At 46.3% G+C, this 18,048-nt stretch overlaps 1 non-coding gene across 1 annotated transcript; it reads right to left on the bottom strand.

Annotated features, from left to right (window-relative positions):
• Positions 1-11,703: 11,703 nt before the first annotated feature.
• On the bottom strand, positions 11,704-11,835 carry LOC115030761. The gene has a single exon (XR_003836355.1). It is a non-coding gene; the product is annotated as a small nucleolar RNA SNORA17 (small nucleolar RNA).
• Positions 11,836-18,048: the final 6,213 nt, after the last annotated feature.

Here is an 18,048-nt window from a genome sequence, read left to right as displayed (position 1 = left end):
CCATGTTCTGTGTTATTTTAATACACGGGCAATTAGTTACTTTAAAGGCCTATTCAGCTTTGTGTAAACGGTTCAGATTTGGAGAGAGGGGGAGACGTTGAAGATTGAGATTGCAAAAGTTATATATTTGCACTTCCAGGCCACTCCATAAACATTTTATTCAGCATTTTGTGAGTGCAGGAGAAGCCTGTCAGCTCTGGGACAAAGGGGGCTCTGCGTTTTTGGCATCCGAGTACTCGGTGCCATGTCTGATTGTGAAGATGGAGAGACAGGAGCCTCTGCATCTGCAGTCCAGATCCCATAGAGATTGGGAATCTGCATGCATCTGGGCTAGCAGTGATAGTTCAGGAGCCAATGGCACAGTGGCACACACTCTCCGGCTGGGGTTCACACTTACAGGAGTGTTTAAAGACTCGTAGAGCAGCTTTCAGATAAGTTTTGAAGCTGTAAGCCATGAGAGAAATGCAATGGTTTGTTATCCTCATCTGGTTAATGACGAAGAAAAGTCAAGGCTGTCCCTGTGAGCCTTTTTATATACAAGGAACACAGAACCCAGCTGGAAACAGAACGTGAGGAGTGAAAAAAAAAAAAAAAAAAAGAAAGGACATCAGGTCAGGCATAGCGCTCAGCTGGTACAGTTCCTGTCCTACCTGCATCGAGGATCAGGTGTCAGAGTGGAGAGGGGGAGCCGGTGCAAGCCATTTCCAGAGGTTATAGATTACAGCACAGCAGATTCATCCCAAGAGAGAAGGCAGCTGCCCCAGGGGCTGGCGTTCCGAGGCATGTGGCCAAGAAGTGAGGCCCAGGTTCAGGATGACTCTAGAGGCCAGTCAGGTAAGTTGAACCGACACCGACACGGTTTGGGCGGAGGGAGAGGGGGGTTGTTTATCTTGTTGTTCCTTCGTTCGTTTGTTATGAAAAAAGCAGCAGTAGTGCCATTGATTGGATGCAGAAGCAAAAAGAAGTGAGTGGGAAGGTCCCGCAGAGATGGGGGTCGAGTCAGGCCACATGGTGTTGGTTAGGATGCTGCCTGAACCCTGCACAGGGCCAGCATTACTGCCCGAGAGACAAGACTGTGTAGCAGCACCTCACCGGGCGCTCCAGAGGCCTAAACCTTCTGAACCCCGGGAAGACTATACAAGCAATACGTATTTCTATGCATTCTGTCTTCTCCCGGATCCAGCTGCTCGTGGATGTCCCTAAGACTCAAGGACAAGTCGTGAAGGCATGGCCCTTATCATCAAGCCTTAGGAATCTTTAAAAGACACTGCTTCCTTTTGAGGTTTTCAGGACACAAAGCTCTTGGCAGTGCCTTTCTGCACTTTCTCATCAAAGAGTAAAGTTCTGAGTCCTTCAGGAGATGACCTCGAATTGTCCTCCCCAGGAATCAGGCCGTGTCCTCGTGTCCTTGTGTTTCCCTTACTCCACCTCTCAATCCAGTCAAATGAAGTGACTCACGTGCCCTGTGCCCCCCAGCCTGCTCCTGCTTCTGCTGCCCCCTAACAGAAGGGCCCCTGACCTTCCCTTTTCCAGAGTTTACATATTTGGAGACCCCCACCTCCAAGTCCTCACCCTAGAAAGTGCCTTGCCTAACTCATTAATCACCTTTCCTCCCCTATCCTGAGAAGCCCCAGGCTGATCTACACTGATTTATAATTTCCGCTTTGATCATAGGGTTTGTGTTGACGCATAAGCCCTTTACTTTTTGGTTGTTTAAAATATGTTGTTGTTGATCTGTTTGTCTCATTTTAGAGCAGAGTCGCATTGGCTATGGTGGCACACACCTTTAATCCCAGCACTTGGGAGCAGAGACAGGCAGATCTCTGAGTTCGAGGCCAGCCTGGTCTGCAGAGTGAGTTCCAGGACAGCCAGAGCTGCACAGAGAAACCTTGTCTCAAAAAAATCAATCAAACAAACAGACAAAACCCACAAACAAAACAAAATGAAGGCAGGGTCTTGTGCTTCTTCATCCTGCCTCCCTGCTGGGATGTGAAGACTCTGCTGGGGAAAACAGGAGATGCCAGCCTGCATTTATCCCATGCCTGCTGTCCTGTGATGGGTTAGCGGGGAGGGCCAATGCACGGTTCAAGGGGTGGGAGAATGTAGCCCAGGCTGGGGGCCTCAGCCCAAAGAGAAACAACATAGGCTGAGGCCAAAGCTGGGGTTCCCAAGCTCCCGGGCATCCTGTCACTGCTAGAAACCCCATGGAGTCAAGAATGAAGGGGGCTTCACGGGCCTGCAAGGAGGCTGGGGCCAGGGGTTCTCAGACTCCTGGGCGCCCAGATGCTGCTGGAAGTTGGGAATGGAGGAGGCCTATGGGCTGAGGATGAATTAACAGCGATTATCTGGGAGCAGGGAGGGGCCTTCTGCAGGAGACTTAGGCAGCGTGGCTCCGTAGACAAAGGCTTTCTCCATGCTCCCGGTGGTAGTTCTTGATGAAAGAGACAGTCCTTGTTTCTAGACTGTTTATTGATTGTTCATTGTGGAAAAGGAGCACATACCACCTCCTCAGGGTGGACCAGAGATTAAATATCTTCTTGCAGGAAGAAATGTCCAGGAAGGGAAGCTTATTGGCTAAACCCTCAGGGCCCATCCAGATACCACATTACCATAGAAAATTCTGTTCTGGGCTGTGAGACCATTGATCATATCCCTCTGTGTAGTGTGGTCATGTGATCCCAGCCAAGAATCTGGAAGGGAGCAGAGAGATGCCTACCATCCCAGGATGGGTTCCAGGGTCTCTGAACCCACTCACCCTTACCAAGTTTCCTGGCATAGTCCATTGCCCCACAGGGTCTTACTATGCCTAGCTGGCCTCTTCCTCCCAACTGCTGGGATTAAAGGCATATGTCACTGTGTTCAATAGACCTTAATACTTAATAACAGGTTTAGAGGCAGAGCAATTCATTACTTTGTCATATGCCTATATTTATCTTGAAATAGTCTCATTCAATAGTACAAAATGGCCTAGAACCCACTATGTGGAGCAGGGTGTCCTGAAAATGTGGCACTCCTCCTGGCTCTGCCTCCTCGGGGCTGGGATTTCAGATGAGTGCCACCTAACCTTGTCTGCAATATTCAGCATCCCATCGCCTCGGACAGTAGAGTTGATCCCCGTGTTCTGGAGGAATGCGGTGATAGAGGAGAAAAACAGTCAAATCTGTGAAATGCGACGCCTAGGGAAATTTAACCAGTGCTCAAGCTGGAAGAAGTACAGATTTCCATGAAGAACTTTGGTTCTGGTCAGGCCAAGCTGAGAAGCAGTGGCCAGTGTATACTAGTGCTGAGAGTTCTCTTGCTGAGTCCCTAACTGACAGACAACGCTGACTTGATTATTTTTGGTCAATATGCTATAAATGGAAGTAATATGTCACTTCCAGACCAAAATGTTTCATTGTTCCATTTTTTTTCTCCTATCTTAGGAACAGCATCCCATTAATTATGTTGTCAGAATTTCTAGAGTGAAAACCCGGCCCTCACAGGTCTGAACATGGTAGGTTCAGCCACTCCTACCTATACAACAATTAAGGAGATGGATAAGATAAAGAAGAAAGAGGAGATCTAATTGATGTGGCCCAATTAAGAACAAATAAAGAGATCCAGGGACTCCTAGGTTTACAAAGCAGTAACATGAGGCTTAGGTTAAACAGAGGAAGAACTGGGGTGGATAGGCAAAAAATATGGTTAAGAAATGCTGATTAAAGTATGGTCTGGCTGATCATTTTTTCAGTCCTGGTTCTGTAAGGTGGTCCGAAGAAGTCCTGATCATTGCCACTACTTGTCTTAGTTAGGGTTTCCATTGCTGTGAAGAGACACCATGGCCAAGACAACTCTTAAACATTTAATTGGGAATCACTTGCAGTTTCAGAGGTTCGGTCCATTATCATCAAGGTGAGAGCATGGCAGTGTCCAGGCAGGCATGGAAGCTACCAGGTAGAAGGAGCTGAGAGTTCTAGATCCTGACCTGAAGGCAGCAAAAGGAGGCTGACTACTACAGGACCCAGGAGGAAACTGGATTCCACACTGTGCAGATCCTGAGCATAGGAGACTTCAAAGCTTGCCCCCACAATGACACAATTCCTCCAACAACACTGTACCTACTCCAAAATCACACCTCCTAATAGTGCCACTCCTCATGGGCCAAGCATTCAAACACGTGAGTCTAAAACTATTCAGACCACCACAGCACTTCAAAGGATCAATCAGCTTCCCAGAAGATGGCCACTTCCTAGTCACCCTCATCTGCTGGGGCTTGGGAGAGCTCCGCTGTGCAAATGTCTGCTGTGAATTCAGGGCAACTGGAAGTTTACGATAATTTGTCTCTGGACCTTCAACCTTGAAGGAGATAAGACAAACTTGATGGGCATTCTTTGAGTGATTAGCACACGTGAGTGTAGAGTTAAACAGGCGATCCAAAGTAAAGGACAACAGCAGCCACAACAAAGACAGAAGTGCCAGCCCCTGGCCTGTGTCTGTGATCTTTGAGGCTAAGTTAGGAGTCGATGTTCTTTTAAGGCAAAGACCTTCTATGCTCACTCCTAGTTCCAGGTGGTGAGCATTGTAGTGGTCTCTGCCTGGGCCCCTGAGGGATCGGTCAAAGCAGGGTCCCTATGTCAATTTGTGATAAAAACATGGGTGTTGATGGTGTCTTCATTTTACTATGATATTGGATTGGAAGTTATCTGGAAGCCAAATCAAGGGGCTTGTGTGTGCTGAACAGGGCTCTACCACTGAATATCCCTAGCTCCCAAGAGCCTAATGTTTTGTGGTTATCCACTACTGTAAGCCAGTGTATGCTATCTTCATTAAAATCCTGCTTTTCACCATTTGTTGTTTATCCAGGAAAATTACATCTTCACAGCTCTCTCTTCTCCTCTGTTAAATACAAATAAATTGCTTATAGTCTCCATTCTACTGAAATTGCTTGGTTTAAGAAGTCTTTTGGGGGGGGATGTTTGCTCCTATCTTAGACAGGGGATGGGGGGGGGATGTCAGCAATTGCCCCCGGTGTTCAGGAAGAAGTATCAACTCCAGAATGAGGCCTAGGTTAAGAGCTAAGCGGTGCTGTGTAACTGGGTGATGATACAGGGCAGGTGAGTCTCACCCTTTTCTGAGCTCCCTTGCCCTTCTCCATGAACTTCTGTGAGCACTTAGTGGGATGAGATATACAAAAGCCTTTTGTAAGTGGTGGGATGCTGTCCAAATGTGAGTTGTCTGGGACTGGTGATGCTGTTACATTCCACACCGGTAGCATCATCCCATACCACACACCCCACTGCCTGGTGCAGACACTCTTCTAGCCATCACCTGACAGTGGAAAGTGCTTGTTCAGCTGGGCTTAATAGGTCCGATCTTGCCAGGCCCCAGGGTTCTAAATCCAAAGGATCAGTTCTCTGGAAGAAAAAGAAAAGAAAAAAACAGCACCTAGGGGAAGAGAAAGAAAAATCAGTTCATTAGCACTCACTTTCCTGTTTCCTTTCTGCGCTGTAATTAGCAGCACAGAGGCAACCTCCTGGGGAGAACAGGACTGCAACTGGACTGGGAGCTTTGTCTTGTCTTCCTCTGCACAGACGCCTGCTCTCCCGTGCTTTCCATGCAGGCTCATCCTGGGGACAGTTCATATTTTGAGACCCAGATCAATGTTCCCTTTCCCCAAAAGACACACTGGTTAAAGCACCTTGTCAAACAGTGCCCTGCCAAGGTTCCTAGCAGAGGCTGGCTCCTCAGAATTACACAAGACTGGGGCTAAGGGATATCCCAAACCTGGCTCTCCTCGGAATGCCCATGATTCATTCCCTCACCAAAATAAATACTCAGAAATATGATACAGAACCTCAAAAACTGTAGGCAGCTCAGGACCATCTGATCCAATTAAGCAAAAGCATTCGCCTCAGAGAAGACATATGGGCTCCGCATCAAACCCATCAAGGGACACAGTGTGACTTTGTATAGTGTGGAATCCGAATGGCTGGGCTCTTCTCAGTCTCCCCAGTCCCTGTGCCTTTGGAGGAATCCTTTGGCCTTTCTTTCTCAGCCTTGGCTTCCTCATCAATAAAAGTATTCTTTCATTCATGTTACAAATGCTGGCTGACTATTCACCATGTATTAGTCTCAATCAACCCAATACCAAGAACAAAACTCAGGCCCTGCTCTCATAACCACACTGAATTAGCCGGGGAAAAGACAATAAATAGGTTGGCCACCAGAGAAGGAAGAGCTAAGGACACAGATGAAATGCTGTAAACCCAGAGGGTAGATAGGAGAGTGAGCATTTATGCTGCGTGGTCAGGAAAGGGCTAAAAGTTCAGTTATAAGCAAGGTAAGCTGGGCATTTATCTAGAGACAAGATGATTCCAGACAAAGGCACTGGCAGCTGTGAAGAGCCTGAGGCAGGAATGTGTGTGGAAGACTCAGAGAGGAGCAGTAAGAAAGTGGGAAGCTACCCTGGTAGAACAGTGAAACAGGAAAGACAGTGGTGGGGGGTTTGAAAATTACTCTGAGGTAGAAAGATATAATAAATTGTTATAGCGGTTAGAGTCCAGTTTGGACATTTATGAACTCTCGATATCTTGTTGAAAATAAAATAAAATAAAGGTAGACAAAGATTGCAAAATAATAGGGAATCTCTATTCAAAGCAGAGAAGTGATAAAAGTTAGAAAAGAATAAACTCAAAACTGACAGTGAGACATGTGGGTGAGTACAGAAGGACCCTGACAATTATTGGGGGGTTGCTCTTAGGGGGTTCAAGAGAAGGAGTTTGGTCGCTATGGGTGTGGTTTGTTTGGGTGGGTCTCTAGTTTGACTGACCAGGGACTTGGATTACATGAGCCTTCGCTAATTGTGCATGTCCTTCCCACAATGCAGCAGATTTAAATCATTTGCATACCCAATAATTGACTTATTGTACATGCACTCAAAGCTAATTCAGGCCAGTTCAGCTAACCCAGTTTTGTACCCAGATGTAACTACACTATGACTGGATAGAATCTAAGTTTGATGGTCATTAACAGGAGGAGTCCCAGGTTGCTAAGCTATTCCTTATGCTTACCTGACTCAAAATGACTGGTTTTACAGGTCAAAAGTGATTGTTCACTTTTGTGGTTTTATGTGGTGTAACCCAGTGTGTGCAGTCTGGTGGTGGTGGTGGTGGTGGTGACTGTTCATGGTCACCTGGTTATTACTACCTTTAAAAAAAAGGAGGTTACCATTATTTTGGCAAGACTATTGGAAGATAGTTCTTCTTGCTACTGAGCTTGGATCTGCTTACTTCCAGTTTTTGCCCCGTGGCTGTAGTTTTGACATCTGCCTTTATTCTCCATTGGATTCATATACTGTCTTCTGGCTCCTCTTAGCAGAGACAGATGGTCTATTTGCCACCATGATCCTGACTGCCATCTTTTCCATAGAACCAAGAGATGACCACAGATTCTCAGACAAAAATCTTTAGAAGATGAACATGAGGATATCCCACAGTTAGTCCTTGGCTAAGGCCATGGCGGCCATTATGACCTGGGCTCTTTGCAGTGTGTCCAGATGCGGCATGTACTACTCTGTGAGCCAATCGGGCATTTTTAGAAATTAGCCTCGAAGGAGCACAATGACCAGCCCCTTCCTGCAATCAGCATCCAGATCTGTATTCTTTCTGGTTTAAGAAAACAGACATGGGCTCTAGCATACAAGCCATTCACCAGCCACGTGACCTTGAATACACCACCAAAGCTTTCTGAGTCTTAGGGTTTTGTTTTGTTTTGTTTGTTTGTTTTTGTTGTTTTTTGTTTTGTTTTGTTTTTGTTTTTGTTTTCTTTCTGTGACTTTTACTGAAACTAGTTGAGGGTTGAAGATGATTAAGAAGGGACCAATGGGAAGAATAAATCTAGAATTTGTCTGGTCAGTCCCTCTCATATATGTGATTAGATATATGTGAATCTTGAGCTTCTGAAGTCAGACCCTCAAGGAGCGTCTCTATTCTCCATTCTTTATGACCCATGGGGCAGCTGGGAGAAAACATTCAAGCATAGGACTACTAGTTGACTACGTAGGTTTAATGCCAAGATCCGAATAACACTCATGCTGACGCATTCTCAGGCCAGAGAAACATCATTGTACCTGGAGTCTATGATGCTGGTGTCTTTTAGGGGTGTCAGTATAGTGGCAAAAAGGTAGATTTTCCAGAGCCTCCAAGTTGAAATGTTATGAGCCACTTATTTTTACTTAGAACACATGCCTTTTGGAGCGATGGGGCTGTAGGATTGAGCTCAGAGCCTCATGTATGCTAAGCGCATACTACACTCCAGCTGATGACATTTGTGCCGCTACAGAATTCGCTGCAGATCAGAGCTAGAACAAGCTCGTAGATCCTTGACTGTGGGACCTCCCCTCCATGCTGCGCTTCTCCTGTGAGATGTGACATTCAGGAAGCATGCGCTCTGCCTCTCAGTCTTCAGATCGTTGTAGAAAAGGAAGACGCATGCAAGTCATTCTTATTTAAGTCCTAACACTTAGGAGGCAGGGGCAGGAACTGGAAGGGAAGATGAAACTCCGTGAGTTTGAGGCCAGCCTGGGCTACATAGTGAGCTCCTCCCGTCCTCCACAAAGACTCTTAGGACTTATCTGTTCACAGAAGGCCTCATGCCCCATTAAGTGCTCCTCCTCCACCACCTCAGTAGCCACTCCCCTGCCTCCATGATTGCCACTACTATGTTCTCCGTGCAAAAATTCTGCTACCATCTTAAAGAGAGTAAACATTTATTCTGGAGCCAAATGTAAGTGATCACATCCTGGCAAACAGCAGATTCTGTGTTGCCATGAGAGAGCAGTTCGTGGAGTTGTATGTAAGAGAACCAAGGAAACCATAAGCCGAGGGACAGCTACACAAGCAGGGGAAACTCTCCTATGGCTTCAGATGTTATCTGATGGCAATCTTAGCTTTGGGGTTGGTAGAAACTAAATGGTCTGCTAAATCCATAGATCCTTAAAGGGGTCTGACCCACTAGTTACAGGGTGTTAGATCCTACACAGAGGTGGGCAAGGAACTGATGTACAGAGGGCTGAAACTAGTCCACGACAAGATAATTAGGCTTTGGATCTCCACCATTCCAACCTTTCTAGATCCCTGAAGTTCTATTAGTCAGTCAGTCTTTCCAGACACAGATGCCTTCAGGGAATTCTTGTTCACAGTGAGTATTATACCCTGTGTAGTTTATCAAAGGAATGGTGGTTTGAGGGAGGAACTGTAATATGCAAAATAAAACCATGCCATTAAAGTAAACACAAAATCCGTCCTTCTTCCCACAAGTTGATGCCATCTAGAAAATACTCCTGCCTACCCTTCACAGCCAAGTTTCTGCATTGTCCTTATTCACCCAATGCTGTGCTCTGCCTTCAGTTCCCGTGAGCCTACCAAACAGATTGTGTGGCAGTTATGACTTCATAGTGACTTTTCAGTTACTTCTTCTGTTGTAGGATCATTTTTTAAAAACTTAACAACTTTTATATAAACATAAAATGAATTCATGAATTCGTGTCAAATTATATTTAATCACCAACAACTGAGGACTATTTACAGTAAGATATCTCAACGGATTCAAAGGGAAATTCAAACTTATCACATTTATATAGGAATTCCAAATTGAATAAATTTACAAATACAAAACCGAGTTTACCCACAAGAGACTTAACCCATTGCTTTCTGCTAGATATGATTAATTCACATTCCAGTGAGCAAGAATCACCATATCTCAGGGTTTTGTTTTCTTTTTCTTTTTTTAAAAGATTTATTTATTATTTATTTTATATGTAAGTACACTGTAGCTGTCTTCAGACACACCAGGAGAAGGAGTCAGATGTCATTATGGATGGTTGTAAGCCATCATGTGGTTGCTGGGATTTGAACTCAGAACCTTCGGAAGAGCAGTCAGTGCTCTTAACCACTGAGCCATCTCTCTAGCCCCAGGTTTTTGTTTTCTTTTGGTCTGTTTTACAGAGTTCTATGTCAGCATCAGATAACTCAGAAGGTAGATAGGCTGCTCAATGATTTCTTGCTGTTCTTTCAGAAATCTTCTCTGACCATTTCCCCTGCCTTGCCTGCAGCTTCTGGTACGTGAGAGCACTCCTCTTTGGCTCTGTTGACCTCTCAGAGAGTCCACCACCTCTGGCCAGTTTTCTCCACAGGGATAGACTTTAAAAAAAAAAAACACCTTTTTATTGGCTCATTGTGAATTTCACATTGTGTACCCCAATCCCACTCATCTCCCTCTCCCCAGTGTTGCAGCTGATGAAGGTCATGACCAGTTCTCCCACTCTCATGACCCGCTCCCCTGCTCGCTGTTGGTTGGCAAGGGCAAAAGGGAGGCGAGGGCATCTCTCCCTTGCCTACACCACCACACAGCAGACAAGAGGCAGGGACAGCTCCCCACACTCATGCACTCAGGGCCAGCTCACCTGCAACTCCATACCCAGGGTCAGCTCTACTATACTACTGCCCAGGCGAGGTGCCAGGCTTTCTCTCCCAATTGCTGTTGCAGGTAAGGAACAAGGACAGCTTTTCTGTCTGAGACCTTGGGGCCAGCTCTCCTGGTGGCGGGGCGAGGGGCATCTCTCCATCGCGCATGTCACCTCATGGCAGACAAGTGGCAGGGCTAGTTCTCCCGTGCTTACGCTCTCATAGCAACAGCTCTACTGTGCTGCCCAGGTGAGGTGCAGGGCACACTCTCCTGAGTGCTGCAGCCAGTGAGGGGCCGGAGCAGCTCTCCTGTTCTCATGATCTTCAGGCCAGGTCTTCAGTCTGTCACAGGTGGTGATGGATGAGCAGAGAGGAGGGTATCTCTCTCTCTTCCATGCCCCCCTAACGGGAGATAAGTAGTAAGGCCAGCTCTCGCACACTTGTATCCTCAAGCCAGCTCGCCCACAACTCCCACAATGTTCGGGTCTGCTCTTCCATGTATTGTAGCTGGCTAGGGGTAGGGTCAGCTTTCTTGCTTTCATGGCCCCAGGACTGATTTCTTAGGATGCCCAAATGACGGGTGGGGCCAGTTCTGCACAGCCCTCAGGCACCAGCATGTCTCCGGGTTACAGTCCAAACCTGGGACATCTGTGTGGTCTTTGGTGATAACAGAGCCCTGCTGCTGCAGGGCCATGGACCCAGACATGGCCTCCAGTGGCATCAAAGACCAGGACCCCACCACTGTCCCAGGTGGCATCACTGGCTACTTAAATCAAGCTATTCCTCACTACCCTTGAGTCTCCAGTTCTGCCTCTCTTCATTGTGCCCACATCCTTCTGTTTCTCTCTCTCTTCCATTTCTCTACAACTTACTTGCTCCTTGTAGTATCACCTGGAGTCTCTGACTGTCTAGGGTCTCAGGAGTGCTAAGCCCCACCTATGCATTATGGCACTGGACAGGGTTCATCTCAGGAACGGTCAGCTCCCACAAGCCTGTGGAGCCCCAGACTGGTGGTCATCTCAGTCTAGCTCCCTGTCTGTGCCCTGTGGCACCGGTTTGATGGTTATCTCGGGCTCATTCCTCAACCAGCATGCCCTAGTGGCCCCTTGCAAGAATCATCTGTCTATGGTTTGCTCTTGCCTGGAGCCTCACAGTCCCAGGTGGGGTTCTTCTAGCCTCTGGCTTGCTCCTGTCCTGGGAGCCTGTCCAGGCCTGCCTGATGCCAGACTGGTGATCATCTCAGGCTCGGTTATTTTCAGGGAATGTAGGCTACTAATCATTCAGATGTTCACAGGTCAGAACACGAAGTGTACTCATATCCTCTCTCCTCTCTGCGTCCTACTGACACACATGTGGTACAGCAGCCACACCTGGGCTCTCTCTAGGGGGCAGGAGCAACTGGCATGGACTCTTGCCCTAATCTCTCCTTCAGTGTGGATGTTCTGCAGATTTGGTGCTGGGCTTTCTCTCTCCCTGTGCCCACTCACTTGAGGGTTGTCTCATCTTGTCTTTTATTGTCATGCCACCAGGGTTGCAAGGATGATTCCAGAACCTCTGCCTCTGTTGTGGTTTCTTTACGGGCCAGGCATCCTCTGTACTTCTTTTTGTACAGAACCTCAGAAATGATGGGCTATACCCTAAAACCTGTCTAATTCTGCTCTTTAATGCAAACTCTTGGAAGTCAGACAGCACCACCACCACCACCCCCACTCTCGCATGTACCGCATGGCTCCTTGCAATTCCACCCTGGTTGCTTCTCTCTCTGCCTCCTGTTTTTCTGACCCAGGCTTTTTCTTTCTCCTCTACATTAACAACAGAGCATCTTCTCTGAGCATTCTTCCTGCATGCAGCTCAACACCGTCCACTCCACCCCTGCCAGTGCCCGTGAAGAATCCTCTGAAATCAAGTCCCGAGCGACACGTTTTCCTGAACTCTCTGTGCTCCCTGTTCGAGTTGAGATAAAATGAAGCACGGTAGTTAGATGATCGAGTTCCTCCACGACCTGAATTCCTTTGCTTCAGCCTCATCATTGACTGAGCCTCTTCCTAGGTTTTAGAACAACGAGGATCTTCCTGTCACGTGACGCATGCTAACCTCGACTTGCCCGAGCTATTTGGAATTGATGGGCGTTGTCTCCTTGAAAGATGTTTGTCTGTTCACGTTTGTCTTCCTCAACTAACTCTCAGACACTTAAGAGTACCAGTTCTGGACTTTGATTCTCCTTTAACCATCCTGGCAGGCGTAAAGATAGTCTAAAAAGAGACTCGCACCTTTCCATTCAACTATCCGACTAACGAAACAATGGACAGCAAGAAACTAAAACTCCCTTGAGGGTCTTAGACCAGAAGATGGAAAAGGCAGTTTGTCTGTTAGAAAAAAAATGGCCACTTTGCGGGAGATCCTAGAGCCAAGACGGTGAGGATGGTCAGATCTACACCTTTCCAGGATGGCTCAGCCATGTGTTTCTCTTGCTTTCTATTTAAAGCCATATGTCACATCAGTCACCTTGATAAACTTGAGAAGAATCGTCACTTGGACCCCTTGTTCTACTTTCCGTTATTGAACTTGGGGTTTAGGGTACAACCTGTACTCAAATCAGGTCCAGTCACCCATCTTCAGTATGCCAACTAAAAGAGCCAAGTTAGAAGTGAAAGGAGGAGAGATACATACTCAGTGTGGTCCCACTGGGGGATGGGGGAATGAAGAGATCCAGGGAAATCCATTTCCAGGGTCCTGACATGAGGCTGAAGCTTAAGTAGAGGATCAGGGATATGTACATCTAAAGAGTCCCATCTGCCCTTGATCCAACATTGTCTGAGCTTCTGTCTCATCCTCTAAGGCAGTCTGACCAGTTGTTAGAAGCGTGTGATATCTCTGCCAAGTTTTTCCTCTTGATGGTTTTTCCTTCTTCCATCACGAGTGAGGTTCCTGGGAAAGTTCCAGTTCCAACAGTCTGATAGTAAGATCAAGAGACACAGTGCTTCTTTAAAACATCTTCACTTCTGCCAGGCCTTTTACATTTCCAGTGTGGTCACATCACCCAGACGTTTCCCTGGGCATGGTGTCATACCTTTGTAGGGATAGAAACAGGAAGATCAAAGTTCAAGGTTGTCCTTGGCTACATAGCAAATCTGAGGGCAGCCTGGGCTTCTTGAGACCCTATGTCAACAACAACAACAACAAACAAACAAATAGATGAAAACACTAGGCAGGCAAAGCAGTTACAGTGAGATTGCAGCAAAGCAGGAACATCTCTGCTGTAGACCTCAGTGCCTGGTGGCATCCTTAGCCTTTGGATGGTGAAGTTCAGAAAGGATTTACCTAAGTGTCGTCAGATAGGAACTATTAAGAGGGCTAAAATTAGCCTCTTGACCTATAACGTTCCAGCTCTCCACAACCGCAGACTTTAAAATCAGTCAGTCATCCTTGGAGAATCTTTTTAAAGGTTTTTTTAAATCAGATTTATTCATTTTAGTGTATGTGTGAGTATTTTATTTGCACACGTGTCTGAGCACTACATGCATGTTTGATGCCCACGGAGGTTAGAAGAGGGCATCAGATCTCCCTGGAACTGGAGTTAGGAATGGTTGTGGACCACTATGTAGGTACTGGGAATCAAGTCCAGGGCCTCTTCCATAACAACTAGTAGTGTGTTCTTAACTACTGAACCATCTCCCTAGTCCTGGAGAGGCCTCCCCATCCTAAAATGTCAGTTCATCTAGCATGCTGGAGATCACAGCTTACTTGCATGGGTTTCCCTCTCAGGCTGGGGGTCTCTGCAAGCTCCACATACATCCCTGTTGGCCTCTTCTGTGTCCTCTTTTCTCACCCCTATAAAATATCTTAGGAAAGAACAGTAATTACAAGACGAGAATGTTATTAGTCACTGTACTAGGTTTGGGAGGGATATAGATAGCAGAAAGACATGGTTTCTCTCTTTTAGGAATATGTGGCTCAAACACTAGAGCAACATTCCTACATGCAATCAATCGCACATAAGATGTAAGCACTGAGCACTAGGTATCAGAATGAGGCTGGGTTTAGCTAGAAGCAAGAGCCATTACTTCTAGTAAGATTTGGGGTAGGGACAGCTGGGTTTGGTGGTGCAGTCCTTTCACCCCAGCACTGAGGAGGCAGAGGCAGGCAGATCTCTGAGGTCAAGGCCAGCCTAGTCTATAAATAGAGTTCCAGGACATCCAAGGCTACACAGAGAAACCCTGTCTCAAAAGAAAAAAAAAAAGATTTGGAGTAGGAAATTCAAAGGGAGGAGGTTGCATCCCTTTGGACAGAGACCTGGACAATGAAAGGAACAGTAGCTCTTTCACATGTTTGGTGTGGACTGGATGAAGAGATGGGGATGTCGAGAGATGACAGAAATTAAATCTAAAGTTCTGCTCCAGTCCCCTGGGCTTAATGCAATGCTCTGCAGGGGTTGGAGAGAGGAGCACAGATATCCTTGCACTCCTGGTATGTTATGCAAGAAACAGAAAATCTGCCTTCTGCCTGGAGAACCCATCTTGGAGACAGTCAGCTGGTTTACCTCCTGTAATGACGTCTGCTGGGGTACAGCATGGTGGACTGGAGCCTAGCTAGTGTCAGGCCTGGATGAGTGCTGCTTGCTTCTCGCTTGGCCTCACTTCTATGCTTGAACCCTCTCGTCTTCCTCTCGTCCTCTGTGTCTTATTGCTCCTAGCCTTGCCCCTGCCTCTCTGTCATCTCCACAGCTCTGCCCTCCTCTCCATAAGTTCTAATCCCTCTCTCCCACCATGCTTTGCTTCTTAAGTCTTTTAACTTCACCGTTGCCCTTGTCTTTCTGTTGCTGAGATGTTGAATCTTTGTCTTTTCTTCTCACATATCCATACCCCTTTTCTTCCTATCATGCTTCTTTATACTTGGCAGCCGGAGTTCAGGAGGGAGTCGGGAGACACGCAAGGATGACTAAAAATGAAGCAGAATACAGGGAAACTTGGCTGACTCCTGCCCTGAGTGGGTCATCTCTGTCATTTCTCTGTCTCCTCACTGTTCCCTCACTGACCCTCACTGTTGTCCCCATGCTCACAGGAGAATGCCTCTAACTCTCTTTGCATAACTTCTAGGCAATGAGACATTTTCTTAGAGAGACCCCAAGCATAAGCCATCTTCTTTAGGGGGTGTTTGCCCTCTGTTGTCTCACTTGCCACAAGTGTGCTCTCCACCAAAGCCCAAAGGACTTCTGGGAGGAAGGGGGAAGCTATATTTACATGCCAGGCTGGTACTTCCTTCGTGGTCTTTTCCATGTAGGGAATGACAGAATTGTCCACGTCCACTATTACGAAGTCCCCAGTATGGCTCTGGAAGAAACTGTTGGAGACGGAGGCCAGCATATCCATTAGCTTAGTGCAGAATCATTTATAGCTCTCACCTTCCCCACCCCAACATCCTGTGACTAATAGATAAAAACCTTTGAGATCTATTAACTCAGCAGACCCCCAGCCTCCGTCAATCCGAAGGCTAAGACCATCATCAGAGAACATCCGAGGAGTATCAAAAAGCACCCCCATCCTGCTGTACCCTCTTTCTGATCTACCCACCAATGGATTTTAAACCTGCCTTTAGGTTTTTCTTTGTTCTGCAAGCTATAAAACTTCATAAAACCACTTCTACATTAGAACGTGGAATTGGGTTAACCTAAAGCTGTGTTCCCAGGCCATGGTTACTCAAAATTTCTCCAGAATAAGTTATCTCTTATTCTGTTTAAGAGGAGAGCTGTGGCCTTAGCATGCAGTACATAGATTTAGATGACCCAAAACTCCATGTTCCAACATGGCAACCGTTTAACGAGTTTTTATAATAACAGAACAAAGAAAATTATAACTCAAGGCTCTAAAAAATATATTGATGGAAACATGAAGTAGGTGGGCTATAGCAAAATGGAGAAACTTCTATTACAGATTTCAGATATCTGATGGCATTCCTGGGCTTTTGATTGCCAAAAACATAGGGTTTATTAAGTTAATACAGTCCAAAAGAAGGCTTTAAAAAAAAGTTACTCAACGGATGTTAGCCCCAGCATAGAGGTAGGCAAAAGCTGGCTATTTAGGGAGCTAAAGATAGCCAACGCTAAGTTGTAATTAGGCTCTGGACCTGTAACTTTTTAATGTCTCCACAGTAACTGAAGCTCAAACCATTTAATTGCCCGGTAGAAGGTTCAGCTGAGGGTGCAAGTTTTTCCTGGAATGTTTGTTCCCTCTGTCAGTTCTCCTGTGCGTAAAGGAAGGAATTGGATGCTCTGTGAGATGTTAAGCTAAGAATGTAGACTGTTCATTCTCGGTGTTAGGAGAACTTCCCAGACAACTGAAATTATCTCGTGTGTTCAAGAATGCTCTCTGTGGTAGGCATTCCATACGTAGTCTGAAGGGAGCCACAGAGGAGCTGCGGCTGAGTAGACGAGTGAGAAGGAAGAGAGCCGGGGTGCTCTCGGGCAGGAATGTGTCTGAAAGATGATGAGTACAGGGTGCAGTGGCCCACACCCCCTCTTCTTCAAGGCTCCCTGAGCCTTAGATGAAAGAGTTGCATTGTAGATTTATCAGTTGGGGCTGGGTAGCCCTGTTCACGTGGTCTGCAATTTTACCAGTTGTTGATCTCTGTAATAATCTCCATCTGCTGTAAAAAGAAGCTTGTTTGGCGAGGGGTGAGAGCTGAACTTATTTGTGGGCATAAGGATAAAGTATTTAGGATACAGTTAGCAATTAATTGGTTTAGGAAAATGGCAGTGGCAGGTTTTCCACTGGGATCTATGGCCTCTCTAGCTACAGGTTTGCAGCACCAGGCATGAATTCCCTCCTATTGAGCAGGCCTTCAGTGCAAACAGAGATCTGTTAGTTATCCAAGTCCCCATATGGCATCACTGCAGATACCTTGCCAGGCTAGTCATTGTGTGGTCCATGGGTTTTACAGCTGGTTAGAACTGCTGCTTGCTTCTCCACACTCTAGGCAGCTTGTGCGCGTCTTCCAGTACTACAGAGCTGTCCTTGGGGGAGAAGGCTTGCAGGTCAATTTCAACTTAATTCCTCCAGGTCCTGTGTCTGAAATATGTGATGTCTTCAGGAATAGGGGCTTACATTCAAGTTCCCTAAGGTCCAAGAGACACCCCAAGTATATTAAAGGTTAATAATAAAGGCTATTCCTATTGCCCTTGACTGTTTCCTAAAACTTGATTTGCTTTTTGGTTTTACAGGTCACAGTGAAGAGCGTGCTTTGAGTTTCAAAAGAAAATTTGGGTTTAAAAAGCAGTGTTGAAACTTTGAAAGATTATGGGGACTAGATAAATTTTGAATTATGAGATGGTCACAAGTCTGTGGGTACCAGGCAGTGGAATATGGTGGCTTGTGTAGGAATTGTTCTCCAGAGGCTCACATATTTAAATCCATGGTCCTCAGTTTCTGCCCCTTTTGGGGAGGTTATGGGATCTTTAGGAGGCATAATCTTGCTGGAGAAAGTAAGTCACTAGGGGCAGACTTGGAGGGTTTGTTTTGTTTTATTGTTTTTGGCTTTGGGGGTATTTTTTGTTGTTTTATTTTTGCTTTACTTTTACTCTGTGTGACCGTGGCTGTCTTAGAACTCACTC

Source organism: Mus caroli, chromosome 3 (genome assembly GCF_900094665.2).
Source record: "Mus caroli chromosome 3, CAROLI_EIJ_v1.1, whole genome shotgun sequence".
Classification (NCBI taxonomy): Eukaryota; Metazoa; Chordata; class Mammalia; order Rodentia; family Muridae; genus Mus; species Mus caroli.
The sequence above is the reverse complement of the archived record's forward strand: the minus strand, read 5'-3'. Positions and strand labels throughout refer to the sequence as shown.